A 14,718-nucleotide genomic window follows, 5' to 3' on the forward strand; every position below is an offset into this window, starting at 1 on the left:
TCTGAACTCCGGGAAACAAATCAAGGGTTATAGAAGGGAGGGGGCTAAGGGGATGGGAATGGGTGATGGGTATTAAGGAGGGCACATGTGGTGATGAGCACTGAGTGTTACACACAACTAATGAATTGTTGAACATTGTATCAAAAAGAAATGAGGTATCAAATGTTGGCTAACTGAACATAATAAAATTAACTGAAATTTAAATTTCCAATGGTTCGTGGCTACCATGATGGGCAGCATACATCCAGAATTTATAAAGAATACTTAAAATTCAACAGTAAGACAAAAAAAAAAAACCCTCAAATTGAACAAGTGATGTGGACTGACACTTTACCAAAGATGACATATGGATGCCAAATAAACCCAAGAAAAGATGCTCAACTTCATTAGTAATCAGGAAAATACAAATAAAAACCACAAAGAGGTATAACACACATACAAGTGCCCTCTCCAATACCCACCACTTGGTTCCCCCAATATCCCACCCCACGCCCCTTCAAAACCCTCAGATTGTTTTTCAGAGTCCATAGTCTCTCATGGTTCACCTCCCCTTCCAATTTCCCCCAACTCCCTTCTCCTCTCTAACTCCCCTTGTCCTCCATGCTATTTGTTATGCTCCACAAATAAGTGAAACCATATGATAACTGACTCTCTCTGCTTGACTTATTTCACTCTTCTGCCCATTTTTTTATATGATTGTCTGTTTTATGTGTGTTGAGTTTGAGGAGTTCTTTATAGATCCTGGATATCAACCTTTTGTCTGTACTGTCATTTGCAAATATCTTCTCCCATTCCGTGGGCTGCCTCTTTGTTTTGTTGACTGTTTCCTTTGCTGTGCAGAAGCTTTTGATTTTGATGAAGTCCCAAAAGTTCATTTTCGCTTTTGTTTCCTTTGCCTTTGGAGACATATCTTGAAAGAAGTTGCTGTGGCTGATATCGAAGAGGTTACTGCCTATGTTCTCCTCTAGGATTCTGATGGATTCCTGTCTCACGTTGAGGTCTTTTATCCATTTTGAGCTTATTTTTGTGTACGGTGTAAGAGAAGAACCACATGGTCCTCTCAATTGATGCAGAAAAAGCATTTGACAAAATCCAGCATCCGTTCCTGATTAAAACGCTTCAAAGTATAGGGATAGAGGGAATATTCCTGAACTTCATAAAATTTATCTATGAAAGACCCACAGCAAATATCATCCTCAATGGGAAAAAGCTTGCAGCCTTCCCGTTGAGATCAGGAACACGACAAGGATGCCCACTCTCACCACTCTTGTTCAACATAGTATTAGAAGTCCTAGCAACAGCAATTAGACAACAAAGTGAAATAAAAGATATCCAAATTGGCATTGAAGAAGTCAAACTCTCTCTCTTTGCAGATGACATGATTCTTTATATGGAAAACCCAAAAGACTCCACCCCCAAACTACTAGAACTCATACAACAATTCAGCAACGTGGCAGGATACAAAGTCAATATACAGAAATCAGTGGCGTTCTTATACACTAGCAATGAAAATACAGAAAGGGAAATTAGAGAATCGATTCCATTTACTATAGCACCAAGAACCATAAGATACCTGGGAATAAACCTAACCAAAGAGGTAAAGGATCTGTACTCGAGGAACTACAGAACACTCATGAATGAAATTGAAGAAGACACAAAAAGATGGAAGACCATTCCATGCTCTTGGATAGGAAGAATAAACATTGTTAAAATGTCTATACTGCCTAGAGCAATCTATACTTTTAATGCCATTCCGATCAAAATTCCACTGGTATTTTTCAAAGAGCTGGAGCAAATAAATTTGTATGGAATCAGAAGAGACCCTGAGTCACTAAGGAAATGTTGAAAAACAAAAATAAAACTGGGGGCATCACGTTACCTGATTTCAAGCTTTACTACAAAGCTGTGATCACCAAGACAGCATGGTACTGGCATAAAAACAGACACATAGACCAGTGGAACAGAGTAGAGAGCCCAGATATGCACCCTCAACTCTATGGTCAAATAATCTTCGACAAAACAGGAAAAAATATACAGTGGAAAAAAGACAGTCTCTTCAATAAATGGTGCTGGGAAAACTGGACAGCTATATGTAGAAGAATGAAACTCGACCATTCTCTTAAATTTATTTTTATTAACATACAATGTATTATTTGCCCTAGGGGTACAGGTCTGTGAATCATAAGGCTTACACACTTCACAGCACTCACCATAGCACATACCCTCCCCAATGTCCATAACCCTACCACCCTCTCCACCTCCCACCCCGGAAACCCTCAGTTTGTTTTAAGAGTCTCTTACGGTTTGTCTCCCTCCTGATCCCATCTTGTTTCTAAATTGTAGTTTTTATTAGTATTTTATTAGTATTGCTAATACTAACACTTTGTCGTATACCATTAAAATTCACCATGTTGAAAATTTGCTCAATTGGCCAATCTGTTAATGTCACCACATTTATCCAGTCTTCAAAAGCTAGAAACTTCATTCTTAATTTCTTCTGTCTTATATCCACATCTAATTCTCACTCTCTAAATTTTTCCCCTTCACCATGCAAGCTCTTCAGTAACATGTACCTGAATTTTTTTCAAATGTCTCCTAAATAGCCTACATGCCTTGACCATCTCTCTTCAGTCAATTCTTTGATAGAGCTGTCTTTCAAAAACAAAAATTACATCACATCATTGACTCTGATTTTCTTAGATTATAGCTCTACTATCTAGAAATCCAAGGTCCTGAGCCTGACGAAGGTGATTCCCAGTCTGGTCTTTGTTTTGCTATCCTCATCACCTGTCACTCCTTCCATAGAACTTTGAGCATTAGAATAGTGCACTATGTCACCTGTTCCCTCTGCTAAGAAACTCCTACTAATCCATCAAACCCCAGCATAGACAGTACCACCTCTATGACACTCTCCCTCAAGGCCTAAGGCATTCGCTTTGTTGTTTTATTTCTACTTTCATTATAGCACTTATAGTTTATTAAAGTAATTTATTTCTGACATTTTTTTCCTTAACTACTTGTTTGTGAGCTCCGTGAAGGCTAGTATAGAAAAACTCTTATCTAGTAAGAGTGTCTCCCTCATGGTGGGCAGTCTTTGAATAAATAAATGACAACATTTTTGTAGGAAAAAGCTGAGATGTCAGAAATAAAACATATACACTGTTACAACTTCCAAAAGCTTAGCATATTTATTCCTTAACTCCATTCTTCATGTTATAAGTTTAAGTAAATCCATCGAATTTTACTTATTTTTAATATATGTACATACATGGTCTATAAATACAGTAAAGAACATTCCTACCGTGCACAGCATCATACATGATGGTGATTCAATCATAAAATTATGTACATAAACTCTGAAGCCAAGTGACAGAAAAAGGTATCAAGAAAGATACCCATGAATACAGACTAAAATTTCATTTTACCCCTGTATTTTTTAGATTTTCTAAAATGCACATATTTAACTCTCTAACAACTATGTATTTAAAGAACAAACAAGAAAATAGATACTCCAGAAAGCCATGGTTATCAAAAAGTTTAAGATTATTAAATATCTTAATTTATAAAGTATGTATCACAGAAATCTGCTAAAGGACCATGCTTATAGAAATTAAATTTTCCCCCAAAACAGAAGGGTTAGTTTCAATGAAGGAGAAAAAAAGCAACCAAAACCAAAGAGACATAAATGCAAAATGAAATGGACAACTGAAGCCTGGTTGGTCTTCAATTATCCAGATGTTTCAGGCTCAAGTGGTTTGGGGGCCTCACAAGCCTCAAATTAGTGCCACAATCCCGTGCTTTGCCTTGTGTATATATGCACATAATATTAAGAATACTGTTTGGCCAAACATAAGTAACTCTTTCAACTCATTAATAAAAAGACAAATAACCCAATTAAAAATGCTCTAAGCTTTAAATAGAACCTTTCCCCCAAAAGATACAACTGGCAGGTAAACACATGAAAAGATGATCAATGGCATAATGAAATGAGAAGCAGAAGAGGCACCTCTTCATGCTGGCTGAGGCAGCTATAGTCAAAAAGCAAAAAAATAACACGGGTTGTTAAGGGTGTGGAAAAAGCAGATCCCTTACATGTTGCTGGCGGGAGTGTACAATGGTGCAGCTGTGCTGGAAAACACTTTGGCAGCTTCTTAAAGAGCTAAACATAGAATTATCACACAACCCAACAATTCCACCCTAGGTATATCTCCAAGAGCAATGGAACATATGTTCACACAAAACCTGTACGTGAATTTTCACAGTAGCATTATTCGTAATAGCTAAAAAGTGGAAATTATCCAAATGTCCATTAACTGATCAGCAAATAAACAAAATGTGGTGTATCTACCACCTAATGACATTGTATTTCACAACTGAAAGTAATGAAGTACGAGTATAAGGTACAACACGGAAGAACCTTGAACACATCACGCTAACTAGAAGAAGCCAGCCGAAAAAGACCACACAGTGCATGACTGCATTTATACACAATGTCTGGAAGAGGCGAAGCTATAGGAAATGAAAAGAGATGAATGGCTGCTCAGGGAAGAGGGGACATGGGAGATAAGGAGGAAGGACAGCTAATGGCTATGGGGTTTCTTCTAGGAGGGATGAGAACACTCTAAGTCTATGGTAATGGGAGTGCCTGGATGGCTTCAGTTAGTTAAACATCCGACTCTTGGTTTTGGCTCAGTCATGATCTTGCAGTCCTGGGGTGGAGCCCTGTGTCGTGTCAGGCTCCCTGCTCAGCAAGAAGTCTGCTTCAGACCCTCTCTCCCTCTCCCTCTGCTCCTCCCATCACTTGTATCCATGCTCTCTAATAAATAAATAAAATCTTAAAAGAAGACGACTGTGGTAATAGTTGCACAATTCTGTGACTATATTAAAAAGAACTGAATTGTATACTTTAAATAATTTTTTAAAGATTTTATTTATTTGACAGAGAGAGAGATCACAAGTAGGCAGAGAGGCAGGCAGAGAGAGAGGGGGAAGCAGGCTCCCTGCTAAGCAGAGATCCCTATATGGAGCTCCATCTCAGGACCCTGACACCATGACCTGATCCAAAGGCAGAGGCTTAAGCCACTGGGCCACCCAGGTGCCCCGAACTGTATACTCTAAATGGATGAACTGTATGGTATAAACTCAATAAAGCTGTTTAAAGAAAGAAAAGAATGTCAACTGGCCCCCTTTCCAACAAATTACATTATCTGGAAAGTGACCATTTTCATTTATAAATGGAAACAGTATGTGTTTCCATCTTTCCACCTCTACCTATAAGAATATATAAAAGGTACATGGGAGAAACATTCTAGAAAGCTAGTTTAATAAAGTAAAGATGACTACTCATTATCTATTGATGCCTTACAAACTACCCCAAACATAGCAGCTTAAAACAAGCATTTATTACCTCACACATTTTCTACTCTTCAGGAACCAGGGAGTAGCTTAGCTGGCTGGGTCTGGCTGAGACTGCTTATGAGGCTGAGTCAGGCTGGGGCTGCGATCTCTGAAAACTTGACTGGGGATGGAAAATCTGATTCCAAGCTCACTCATACGGCTGCAGTTGGAGGCTTCAGTTTCTCCCCTATTGGCCTCTCCATAGGACTGTTCAGAACATGGTTTCCCACCAAACAAGAGATCAGAGAGACAGAGAGAGTATGACAACAAGACAGAAGCTTGGTCTTAATCTTAAAAGTGATACACCATCATTTTTGCAATATTCTGCTGGTTACACAGATCAATTCTGATCAGTGTGGGAGGGGATTAGACAAGAGTGTGAATACCAGGAGGTGGGAATCACTGGGGTCATTATGGAGGCCAGCTACCAAAATGACATTATAACAATAAACAGACCAAAATCCCACACAAGTGAATGCTTGACCTTTGCAATGAAAGAGGACAGCCAGGATACGTAGTTCTTAGCAGCACCACAGACATACTCCTGGGGATGCAAGAGTTGTGATAAAAAGGTTTGCAAGGAACAGTCATACCATTTTCTGTTCTCTATGCGATGAAGCTACAATTAGTATAAAGAAACAAAACTGTGAAGTTGAGGGCTGGTGGAAAAAGTACATAAATGATTTAGTCAACCTCACTCTCCCCTCCTTCCTACCACTGACAGATGAGCAAACAGTCCTTGTTGCAGAAAGGCTAAGTAACTCTAGTGAGGTCATACAGTGATTGAGCAGGAACAAGACTCCATTCTCTGTGTCTTCTCAATACACCAGGATCTACACATCAGAAAACTAATGGCAGTGACTCATAGCACAGATGCGAGCATTACATTGCATCTGTTAAACAGCCAGTCACTCCAGAAGTGATACTTCTTTTTGTGGTTTTCTGATGCTGGCTGTGTTACTTTCTCAAGCAGTAGTGGACTCTTACCCTTTCTTCCATTCCAACTGAGAGCTGTCCTACTTAGCTGGAAGAGGAAGGACTCACTCATTCAGCTCAGTGAATATTAAAGAGTCTCTGTTCCATACCCACCACTGAACATGGAGATGTGAAGAACGAAGACATGGTCCCTCCACTCACAAAGCAGATAGACAAGTTGAGAAAACAAGTCCTAAACATGGAACACTAAGAAATTATATGCCATGTGACAGGGCAGAGCAAGGATTTATGTATTTTCAACAGTTTTATTTAATTAAAAAAAACTTACATAATAGTTTGTGTATACATACATACACATACATACATATAGTGTATGTATACACTATACATACATGTACACACTATACATACAGTGTGCCAGATCAACTCTCTGAATCCCCTATGAGGGCATCCTCATTTTATAGATGAGGAAAGCAAGGCCTTAAGAGGTTAAGGAACTTTTCAAAGTTCTTTCTCTTGGTAAGAAGCAGGGCCAGGTTCTACCCAGGTAGGATGGCTGCAGGGTCCACACTTTCTTAACCACCATTCTATGAAGCTTCTTGATAGTAGTGACAATTATTCTTCCACCTCCCTCCAGGTCCTTTTTCAGGGTTCTGAAGGAAAGTCTCCTTTGAGGAATCCTAGCTTTCAAGCTGCACAGGGGAAGGGAGGACATAGTCCAGTAGAGTAAGAATGTCTCAGGACAGTGGCGAGCCCCATGAGAGGGGTGTGAATGGGGAGTAAATATCACTAATGAGGCAGTCAGTGCTTTCCTGGTGCCAATATGAAAGATAAAATTAAATCATAACTGCAGTGAGCAAATTAAGCTATAGTTGGGAAGAAGAAATTAAATGGATGCACTGTTCTGCAAGGGCAAAAGTAAATTAATTTGACTCTCAAATTCCACTAGAATGTGGAGACACTTAATATAATCTTCTGATGATGCCCTCCCAGCATCGTGCCATAGGAAAATAGCACAACACACCAGGAACAGATGTATTTGGTTATTTTTGAAAGAAGATGAAAAGTAGTTTGAAAAGAATAAGGTGATCTGTGGGTCTGGAAAGTCTTTTTCTTTTAATAAAGCAATGAGTTCCGTTTTGGTAAAAATTTGCCAACTTTGCCACCTTATAAAGATAGCTGTCTCTTTCCTTTACAACCGAATCTTACAACTTTGGAAAATGTTCTTCACAAGGAAAGAGGGATCTTGCAGGCCACTGGCAATCTTGAAGTATCTAAATCCTACTTGGTGTTCTTCTGATCACACACCTTGAATTATCTATGTGTCTCTCAATGAAAACCAATGGATGCATGTCCCAAACTCTAAGAAGAGGCCTCCTGCAGAGCCGGCTGGCATAGAGCGCAAGGCAGCACAATGATGCGTATCCGGCATAGGTTTTCTTCTAACATAATGTGTCTATGCAGTTTATTTGTGATTTTGAAAAGGTATTAAGGATTTTTAAAAAGTTCCTCTAAAGTTCAATATTTTTTTTCAAAGTCTTGTACCGAGAAACTGTATCTAGATAGGGAAGGTATACAGAGTTCCAAAAGAAAGTCTAGTAACTGGGGCGCCTGGGTGGCTCAGTGGGTTAAGCCGCTGCCTTCGGCTCGGTTCATGATCCCAGGTCCTGGGTTCGAGCCCCGCATCGGGCTTTCTGCTCAGCGGGGAGCCTGCTTCCTCCTCTCTCTCTGCCTGCCTCTCTGCCTGCTTGTGATTTCTCTCTGTCAAATAAATAAATAAAATCTTTAAAAAAAAAAAAAAAAAAAAAAAGAAAGTCTAGTAACTGACCTTTCCGGTAAGTTATATCTAACTGTCACCACAACTATCTTAGGGTTTTCAGTATGAGAATGGCCTTTATGAGGTCATTCAATTCATTCCAGTTACCATATCTGGAAAGTTCACACTGAACAATCACAAGTGGAGGTGGTTTTTCATTCTGCGATGAAAGTAGACTTGGCCACGCTCCTTAGTAAACCACTCCAGAGTACAAGTGTACTCCTTGCATATGAAAGGATGATGTGTTATCATCTACTTTAGATAAGTATTAAAGTTATAATGCTAACATAAAATGGGGTAATGAGAAATTTGTAGAACACAATGGGGGATAGCCTAGGTAAGGTAATGTTAGTGTGCGTGCATGCATGTGTGCGTGTGCGTGTGTGTGTGTGTGTAGTCATGCACAACAGGAATGAACTGACCAAAAGGAAGCAGAAGCCAGCCAACAAACAGCTGCTGTCCTAGTTCTCCAATACCTTCTGATGTGGCTCGCTCATCCTAGCATCCCTATCCCAAACTGGCCAGTTCTGTATGTGTCTCATCTTGATTCATAGCTTCGGCACATATGGCTCTCCTTGAGACTCTTCGTCTGGAGGGGCCAAGCAAACCATGTCAATCCTCCTTGTCTTAGGCATACTCTGAATTTCTGCTTAGGGAGACCTCAAGAGTTGTCAGGGTTTACCAAGAATAAATGCCAAATATTCTGAGTTAATCCTGCATCAGGCCAGATCCAGAAATATAATTGTCTTGTAAAATGAATTTAGTATTAGACACCAGTTATCTTCTAGACTGCATCTTTCCCCCTCTTTTTATTTCTAATCTGCTGTGGTGCTCAGAGCGTTTTTCTATGAGCATTCTGTATACTTCTACTTCTGTGGTTACTACTGCTACTGCTAGAACTACTAGTACTACTAGTACTACTACTAGTACTACTAGTACTACTAGTACTACTACTACTACTAACAATAACCTTCAGACATACAGCACTGATTACAGGCTGGTGATTACATTAAGGAATTTACATATGTAAGACCCATTTAGTCTTCTTTATAATCTTATGAGATAGGTTATTATCCCTGGTTTAAAAACTTATCCAACATCATAAAGCTAGTAAGGACCAGTATTCAGGAGTCACACCTGGCAATCTGGCTCAAGAATCCATGCTCTTAGACGCTATATCATTGCCCTTTGTTTGACTGACGCAAAGAATATACCATCAAAACCAGAGACCTGCCACTTCCAATCCCATCTCTTAAGTCTATAATCAACTGTGTGACCTAGGGCAAATGTTTGACTCAATTTCTACCACATAAGGAGCCAGGCTCAATGAGTTACTTCTGGTTATACAATGCTATAATGATGAAGTGGGATTTTTCACTAACAAATTTGACTTTGCTGGATGAGTCAGGAGGTTTAAAGCCTGAAAATGAAATACATCTAAGGGAAGGAAAGAGGCAACTAATAATAACAAAGTCAATTTTCTAAGAATTTTCACACTTCATATTTTGTGATGAAAGCATTAGATTTATACTTTACAGAGGAAAACACTGACACTCAGAGAATAGGTGATTTTTCCAAGGTCACACAGAAAGTCAGGATGGACAGCTGGCATCACAGAGCTGCCCTGCCTGTCCTCTCAGCAGCAGGGAGCAGAGATTGAAAAGGGAACTTAAATAAGGTCCCTAACACGAAGTCTTGCAAACAGCACATACACAGTAAATTAATTTGGATGTGGGGATGGAAATAGGTGAATATCAACTGAAAAGTGCTAACAGATTGTAACTAAAAACAAAAGTGGGTACATTTTTGCGTAACTTCTACAGGGTGGTACCTATCAAAACAAGCGAATTTCTGGAGGGAAACTCTGTATGACTTGAAACTCTGTGTGACTTGAATCTGTATGACTTGAACTCTCCCTGAGTAAACAATGGATACCATGAGAATGCCAATAAATGTGGTATTTCTAGATCAGATACATGAGTTCGTGGGGTATTTTGCTGCATGACAAAACTTCCTAACAATAACTCAGAGTCACTTTGTCAAAAGCAATCTGCCTTTCTCCCTAGCTAGAATTTCACCAATAACACTGACGAACAAGGAAAGTCTCTCATGTGTTGACTACCTACGGGAGGGCAGGAAAGGCAGAAATTTAAGAAACTACTAAACTGTGCAAACTTACTAAGTTCTGTTCTGGTTTGGAAATGGAGTCACTTACTCACCAATTCAGCCAACAAATAATAATTGAACACAAGTTATGTACAAAATGGCAGGTATGTCCCTGCATGGGACAGAATGGGCAGAATGTCCCATTTTAAATGTTAGTGACTTTCAAGGGAGCATGACATAGATGGTGATGCCAAAGCAGGGGCAGGAATGCTTAGGATGAAAAGCTCCAGAAGCGTGAATGTTATCTCTAATGGGTTAGAGGCGCGCCTGAAGGAAGTGACACCTGAGCCAATGTGAGAGCACGATATGCTGAGAACACTACAAGTAGTTAAGAATGACTAGAATTCAGAGTACGCATAAGGAAGTCTTCTGACTGAATTTCACAAATCATAATTATATAGCCATAGAACTAGAGGTAGAAGGGTTTTATGAGAAAGTAAGTTTTACACAGTCTCATTTTACGTTTAAGGAAACTAAGTCCTCTAATTAGGTGCCCAGAATGTCCCCATGAGGACGCTACATGAGGTGAGGCTGTTCTCAAATACAGAACTGAATGCTGCTAAGTCTGAGAGTAAAAACAGCTCAATGCAGCCACGTGGGAGAACCACTATGACACTTACTAATATAATTACTTGGAGAAATCACCTCTAGCTGATCTGAATGGTATCCACATACAAAAAAGAAAAGCTAAAGATCTATAAATCCCTTCTTATGTACTATAAGGGCTGATCCAAGAACACAGGAAATAAAACTTCAACATAGTTAACTCACCAATTAACCTAAGTCTTCCCTCTCTTTTAAAACTAGCTGGTGGTGGGTATTAAGGAGGGCATGTATTGCACGGAGCACTGGGTGTGATGCATAAACAATGAATATTGGAACACTGAAAAAATAAAATAAAGCCAAAAAAATTTTAAATAAAAAAATAAATAAAGATACTATCTTATTAAAATAAACAAATAAATAAAACTCTTATTCATTAAATTCAATAAAAATTGAGGTGCAACAGCTATTAAATGAAATGATTCTTATAAATCCCCTGCAGATGTTTGCTAAACTTTGGACAAAAATTTTACCGTCATTAATTACTAAGCAACACATTACTGGGAAACCACAGTAGAAAACAGTAACATTCTGTCACAAAGCCAAAATTAAGTAAGGGTACAATACAAGAAATATGTAATGTTATGGTGACTGTGTATTTAATTCAAGAAATATGAAGTGCTACAGTACTCTATTTCTTTTACAGGTTAGTTCCCCATGATATTACATGTAAAGAAATAATAAAGATTCTTTATTCTTTTTAGGTATTAGATCTTATTGTACAAAGTTCTACTTGAAGCAAGTATGCTATCAGCTTGGCCTTTAGAAGGTTTTCATGTTTCCTGGGTGCAACTGATAGTAAGCAAAATTCTTTTTTTTTAAAGATTATTTAATTAATTTATTTATTTGAAAGAAAGAGAGAGAGAGAGAGAGAGCAAGCACATATGTACAGGGGTGGGGAGATGCAGAAAAAGAGACAGGATCTCACGCAGACTTGGTGCGAGCATGGAGCCCAACGTGGGGCTGGATCTCACAACCCTGAGTTGAAATCAAGAGTCGGACACTTAACTGACCAAGCCACCCAGGTTTCCCTAAAACCACTCTTCTAAAAAAGGGATTCTTTTGTAGCTTGCCATAGTGGTTCTCCACCAAGGGTGTACTGGAATCAACCATGAGGAGTTTGCAACAATTTTGCAGCTGTCAGGATCCCACTGTAGAACACTAACTAGAAAGTTTTGGAAACCACCAAACTAGAAGACCTTTATAGTTCCTTCCAATCCAGAGATTATATTACCTACAAAAACCTGTACACATTCAATACCCAACAGCTTTCTTTTTGTACACACTGACTGCCCAACGTTGCACAGAGTAAAAGCACTATTTCCGTATGACAGATGAAGACCCTATTCCCCTGCGCTATGCACTCACTTTACTGACCTGGAGAAGCTCATAAGAAATAAATTGAAGACTAAAACATATACAACTTCAACTTAAGTATACTTTTTTTCCCGTGGTTATCTTTACACAAGTCCACCATATTCCATTATTCTGAGGCAGAATTTTGGGGAACTGACTCTAATGTAAGCTCTAATTATTGCAGAGGTGATGGGAAGGCCAGAATGGGGAAGGACATGGCTGTGTATTAGCGCACTGGTTCTCTAACTCACAGCAATTCCAGTAAGGTGGGTTAAGTGTGGTCAGTGTATCTGACCCAGTACTTCATCTGCCTCTTCCTTCTCAACCTTATTAGACCCAGTTCCCTAATGTGATACCAACATCTATGTGTATGTATTCATTTCCATTCCTCCTTTACTACCATGAAATGAAATTCAGAGATATTTAACAGAATTTCAAAAGTATCAATGTAATGCCCTAACAGTAATACAAAAGGAAAATAGAATAAAAGTAATTAATAATAAATTATGTATTTCAATGCTCTTACAGGATGTACTAAAAGACAATGAAGTGCTCGGATGCTTATACTATGTACAGTTCATATATTTAAATTTAAGAAAGTCAGATGGTAAGAAACCGTAACACACAAGTACAGGAAAATGAAGTCAAATGATTTTCTGAAATGGTCCCAAACATTATAAAGTACAATTATCTTTTGATATGCGAGGTAGTGGCATTTCTGGAAAATTTAGTGTTTATTAAAACAAAAGCATATAGAAATACTTTGTCTTTTTATATAAAATAAAGTTAAGTTATAGGCAGAGACGATCATATAAAGTTGTTCAGCTCCCTTCACAAACATGCCATGCATGGGACCCTCAAAGCCACAGAGGTACCCCACAATTCTTTGATTTGCAGGATACACTGTGCATTACATGATGCCTACCACCTCTGGCCATTGCCCACTAAATTGCTGAGATAAACTCAAATGCTCCACAAAATTCCAAACTTCCAAACACAAACTTTAAGTATCTACATGCATACTATTACAGATTCTCACAAGCTTAGGAGTAAGTAGGCCACTACTGGCCTCTGATCTTGGGCTGAAGATTCTCTGATATAAGGGCTCCTTATAATTGAAAAGCCTAAGACACCTCTATCTTAGAAGCTTCCAATAAGAAATTACACCTAAAACTGTTTTTCAAAAGTAGATAATAAAGCTATTTTTGTATGTATAATATATCCATATATACAGTTGTACTAATAATTCTGCCTCCTCTCTCTGCCTCCCCGCCAAAATACTTACTCCTGAGTTTTCTAGATAATAAAGGTCAAACTATAAAAATATTACCATTATCTTTTTCCCACACTAAGGCAAAGATAAATTAATGCAAATAATCCAGAAGTCATTTATATAGGCACTGAAAAGTATTATTTATTTGGAAGAAGAGTATCTTCCTAATTACATTTTGATTAGGCTTCTATTAAAAGCAATTTACATCTCCTGATCAACCCATGCCTAATGTGTCTTCTAGGGACAGGTTGGGGAACTGCCGGAGTCTGAGAACATGCTGAGTACTAAGAGAGTGACCACAATACTCTGGAAGTTTCACTGATTGGGATTTGGTTCTGTAATTTATTTTTGGCACTGAAAAAAAACCCGCCATGCCTTCATACAGATTTTATGTTAAATCAGCACATCATTCATAGAAATATCCGGTATTCTCTCATTTTAAGTAAAGGGGACAAAGATGTCACTTTATATAAAAGGATTCATAGATTAGAGGAAAATAATCACAGGATTCCTTTGAACATAAAAACTGCTCCTGGTTAAAATGCCATTTAAAAATTAATACATAAGTAAATGACTGAATACTCATTCAATTTCTACATATTATGAAAGACTTGCTTAAAATGTCTATTGAAATGGTATTTAATTTTAATGGGTGAAATGGTCATTTCCACAGTAAGTTAGCCTGTTTTTCTACTTCAAATTTGACTGGTTAATTCACTTATTAATTTAATAACACATATAAGAAATCAGCATTCCATTTTTATAATCTCAATTTGGTTACCTTTCTTCATACCTAAAATTGGTAAAAATTTACCTCATACCCAGGCACAAGTATCACCTTATGATAAAAAATGAGCTAAAGTTTCTGCATAATCAAGATATGTGGTGGTTAAAATAATTCATCTTTTAGTATTCTGATTGCTACTTGTTTCTATAAATAAACTTCAACAGTATGCAGAACCTGCACATTTGTGTACTAAGTGATAAAGATTTTTAAATTAGTTTTAAAGCAACTGATCATACAGACCAGTTCTAAAAGGTTTTATGAGTCACATAAAATACACACCTTATCAAATAACAGCACAGAAGTCGTGTCTTCTATTATTAAACAGAGAATTTTGGTGCTGATAAAAAACAAAAAAACCTCACATAAAAAACAATAGCACATATC

General features: G+C 38.1%; 1 protein-coding gene across 7 annotated transcripts in view; it reads right to left on the minus strand.

Moving 5' to 3' along the window:
• The window catches only part of ARHGAP20 (Rho GTPase activating protein 20), a 121,952-nt gene that overhangs the window by 87,546 nt on the left and 19,688 nt on the right, over positions 1-14,718 (minus strand). The gene's annotated exons all lie outside the window — the stretch shown is intronic.

The sequence above is a fragment of the Lutra lutra genome, chromosome 10 (assembly GCF_902655055.1).
Source record: "Lutra lutra chromosome 10, mLutLut1.2, whole genome shotgun sequence".
In the NCBI taxonomy this organism is placed as follows: Eukaryota; Metazoa; Chordata; class Mammalia; order Carnivora; family Mustelidae; genus Lutra; species Lutra lutra.